Here is a 4,737-nt window from a genome sequence, read left to right on the forward strand (position 1 = left end):
AACATAAGAGCAGCGTCAACTCACCATCAGTACGACCAAGAATATGACTTTCGCGAAGCGGATCCTGTGTTCTGCCTTTCACCCAGGACAACGGAATGGATCCCAGCCGGCGACCCAAAAAACGACTTTGTAAAAGGGGGAAACGAAGCGGTCTTCTGGTCAGACTCCGGAGACGGGCACATCGTGCACCACTCCCTAGCATTCTTCTCGCCAATGTCCAGTCTCTTGACAACAAGGTTGATGAAATCCGAGCAAGGGTAGCATTCCAGAGGGACATCAGAGACTGTAACGTTCTTTGCTTCACGAAAACATGGCTCACTGGAGAGACACTATCGGTGCAGCCAACTGGTTTCTCCATGCATCGCGCAGACAGAAACAAACATCTTTCTGGTAAGAAGAGGGGCGGGGGCGTATGCTTCATGGTTAACGTGACGTGGTGTGATCATAACAACATACAGGTACTCAAGTCCTTCTGTTCACCTGATTTAGAATTCCTCACAATCAAATGTAGACCGCATTATCTACCAAGGGAATTCTCTTCATTTATAATCACAGCCGTATATATTCCCCCCCAAGCAGACACGTCGATGGCTCTGAACAAACTTTATTTGACTCTTTGCAAACTGGAATCCATTTATCCGGAGGCTGCATTCATTGTAGCTGGGGATTTTAACAAGGCTAATCTGAAAACAAGACTCCCTAAATTTTATCAGCATATCGATTGCGCAACCAGGGCTGGAAAAATCTTGGATCACTGCTATTCTAACTTCCGCGACGCATATAAGGCCCTGCCCCGCCCTCCTTTCGGAAAAGCTGACCACGACTCCATTTTAGTTTCTGCCTACAGACAGAAACTAAAACAAGAAGCTCCCGCGCTGAGGTCTGTTCAACGCTGGTCCGACCAATCTGATTCCACACTCCAAGACTGCTTCCATCACGTGGACTGGGATAGGTTTCGTATTGCGTCAGACAACAACATTGACGAATACGCTGATTCGGTGAGCGAGTTCATTAGAACGTGCGTTGAAGATGTAGTTCCCATAGCAACGATTAAAACATTCCCAAACCAGAAACCGTGGATTGATGGCAGCATTCGCGTGAAACTGAAAGCCAGAACCACTGCTTTTAATCAGGGCAAGGTGACCGGAAACATGACCGAATACAAACAGTGTAACTATTCCCTCCGCAAGGCAATCAAACAAGCTAAGCATCAGTATAGAAACAAAGTAGAATCTCAATTCAACAGCTCAGACACAAGAGGTATGTGGCAGGGTCTACAGTCAATCAAGGATTACAAAAAGAAAACCAGCCCCGTCATGGACCAGGATGTCTTGCTCCCAGGCAGACTAAATAACTTTTTTGCCCGCTTTGAGGACAATACAGTGCCACTGACACGGCCCGCAACTAAAACATGCGGACTCTCCTTCACTGCAGCCGACGTGAGGAAAACATTTAAACGTGTTAACCCTCGCAAGGCTGCAGGCCCAGAAGGCATCCCCAGCCGCGCCCTCAGAGCATGCGCAGACCAGCTGGCTGGTGTGTTTACGGACATATTCAATCAATCCCTATCCCAGTCTGCTGTTCCCACATGCTTCAAGAGGGCCACCATTGTTCCTGTTCCCAAGAAGGCTAAGGTAACTGAGTAGCACTCACTTCCGTCATCATGAAGTGCTTTGAGAGACTATGCAATCTCAACCACACTGCACACTGCCCTAACCCATCTGGACAAGAGGAATACCTATGAGAGAATGCTGTTCATCGACTACAGCTCGGCATTCAACACCATAGTACCCTCCAAGCTCGTCATCAAGCTCGAGACCCTGGGTCTCGACCCCGCCCTGTGCAACTGGGTACTGGACTTCCTGACGGGCCGCCCCCAGGTGGTGAGGGTAGGCAACAACATTTCCACCCCGCTGATCCTCAACACTGGGGCCCCACAAGGGTGCGTTCTGAGCCCTCTCCTGTACTCCCTGTTCACCCACGACTGCGTGGACACGCACGCCTCCAACTCAATAAATCAAGTTTGCGGACGACACAACAGTTTGAGGCTTGATTACCAACAACGACGAGACGGCCTACAGGGAGGAGGTGAGGGCCCTCGGAGTGTGGTGTCAGGAAAATAACCTCACACTCAACGTCAACAAAACTAAGGAGATGATTGTGGACTTCAGGAAACAGCAGAGGGAACACCCTCCTATCCACATCAATGGAACAGTAGTGGAGAGGGTAGTAAGTTTTAAGTTCCTCGGCGTACACATCACAGACAAACTGAATTGGTCCACCCACACAGACAGCATCGTGAAGAAGGCGCAGCAGCGCCTCTTCAACCTCAGGAGGCTGAAGAAATTTGGCTTGTCACCAAAAGCACTCACAAACTTCTACAGATGCACAATTGAGAGCATCCTGTCGGGCTATATCACCGCCTGGTACGGCAACTGCTCCGCCCACAACCGTAAGGCTCTCCAGAGGGTAGTGAGGTCTGCACAACGCATCACCGGGGGCAAAATACCTGCCCTCCAGGACACCGACACCACCCGATGTCACAGGAAGGCCATAAAGATCATCAGGGACAACAACCACCCGAGCCACTGCCTGTTCACCCCGCTATCATCCAGAAGGCGAGGTCAGTACAGGTGCATCAAAGCTGGGACCGAGAGACTGAAAAACAGCTTCTATCTCAAGGCCATCAGACTGTTAAACAGCCACAACTAACATTGAGTGGCTGCTGCCAACACACTGACTCAACTCCAGCCACTTTAATAATGGGAATTGATGGGAAATGAAGTAAAATATATCACTAGCCACTTTAAACAATGCTACCTAATATAATGTTTACATACCCTACATTATTCATCTCATATGTATATGTATATACTGTACTCTATATAATTTACTGCATCTTTATGTAGTACATGTATCACTAGCCACTTTAACTATGCCACTTTGTTTACATACTCATCTCATATGTATATACTGCACTCAATACCATCTACTGTATCTTGCCTATGCTGCTCTGTACCATCACTCATTCATGTATCTTTATGTACATATTCTTTATCCCCTTACACTTGTGTCTATAAGGTAGTAGTTTTGGAATTGTTAGCTAGATTACTTGTTGGTTATTACTGCATTGTCGGAACTAGAAGCACAAGCACTCGCATTAATATCTGCTAACCATATGTATGTGACAAATAAAATTTGATTTGATTTGATCTGTCTAGCTGAAACAGATATCTCTTGCTGAAACAGATATCTCTTGCTGAAACAGATCTATCTAGCTGAAATTGATCTGTCTAGCTGAAACTGATCTCTAGCTGAAACTGATCTGTCTAGCTGAAACTGATCTGTCTAGCTGAAACAGATCCCTCTAGCTGAAACTGATCTCTAGCTGAAACTGATCTGTCTAGCTGAAACTGATCTGTCTAGCTGAAACTGATCTGTCTAGCTGAAACAGATCCCTCTAGCTGAAACTGATCTGTCTAGCTGAAACTGATCTGTCTAGCTGAAACTGATCTGTCTAGCTGAAACTGATCTGTCTAGCTGAAACAGATCCCTCTAGCTGAAACTGATCTCTAGTTGAAACTGATCTGTCTAGCTGAAACTGATCTGTCTAGCTGAAACTGATCTGTCTAGCTGAAACAGATCCCTCTAGCTGAAACCGATCTGTCTAGCTGAAACTGATCTGTCTAGCTGAAACTGATCTGTCTAGCTGAAACAGATCTCTCTAGCTGAAACAGATCTCTCTAGCGGAAACAGATATCTCTAGATTAAACTGACACATTTTGATGGGGATTTTTTCATTATGTTACTTGGTTCCATGTTACTTGGTTCCATCCATCTAGATGGGTTTAGGGTTAGGGTTCTTACCTGTTGGTCAAACAGAGTCCAGAACATGGGAAGGGGGATGTAGAGAAACAGAACCTTCAGCACCATCTTCACCTGGGCCACCAGCAATTTCTGGAGGAGAGGAGGAAGAAAGTGGAGGACGGGCAGGAGGAGGAGAGAGGAGAGAAGGAGGAGGAGAGAGGAGGACAGGAAGAGGAGAGAAGAAAGGAGAGGAGGAGGAGAGAGGAGGAGGAGGAGGAGGAGGAGGAGGAGGAGGAGGAGGAGGAGAGCAGAAAGGAGAGGAGGAGGAGAGCAGAGAGGAGAGAGGAGGATGGGAGGAGGAGGAGAGAGGAGGATGGGAGAAGGAGGAGAGCAGAAAGGAGAGGAGGAGGACGGGGAGGAGGAGGAGAGCAGAGAGGAGAGGGGAAAGAGAGAGGACGGGAGGAGGAGAGAGGAGAGAAGGGAAAGGAGAGAGGAGGATGGGAGGAGGAGGAGAGCAGAAAGGAGGAGGAGGAGAGAGAAGGAGAGCAGAGAGGAGAGAAGAAGGAGGAAGAAGAGGAGAGGAAGGATTTATTATTGAGTTCTCTGTGTTGTAAACATCCTTCAGTTGACTTTCATTTTCAACAGTTTTATGAACTGCTAATTTGGTAGTGCTGGTTTTGCCATTGACCAATGAACATGGCCCTACGTCATATTTCTCATCGGCCCAGTCCATCCAGTGTTCTCTCTTAGGGAACGTCTTGCTGCGATGCCTGAAGCGGTTCTTTATGGCAAACTAGAGAGGAGCGAAAGAACACAAAAACACTTAATAGCTCTGCTGAAAACCAGATTTTGTTGTTGAATATCACATTCACTTCCTGTAGAGCTTCACATGGAAAGATATGACACTGTAAGTATTCTTCTGTCTGGTAT

The 4,737-nt window shown here is 47.2% G+C and overlaps 1 pseudogene; it reads right to left on the minus strand.

The window, feature by feature from the left end:
- Positions 1-4,600, minus strand: part of LOC127919766 (solute carrier family 15 member 1-like) — a 60,276-nt pseudogene extending 55,676 nt beyond the window's left edge.
- Between the last annotated feature and the right edge of the window lie 137 nt (positions 4,601-4,737).

This window comes from Oncorhynchus keta, unplaced genomic scaffold (genome assembly GCF_023373465.1).
Source record: "Oncorhynchus keta strain PuntledgeMale-10-30-2019 unplaced genomic scaffold, Oket_V2 Un_contig_1746_pilon_pilon, whole genome shotgun sequence".
In the NCBI taxonomy this organism is placed as follows: Eukaryota; Metazoa; Chordata; class Actinopteri; order Salmoniformes; family Salmonidae; genus Oncorhynchus; species Oncorhynchus keta.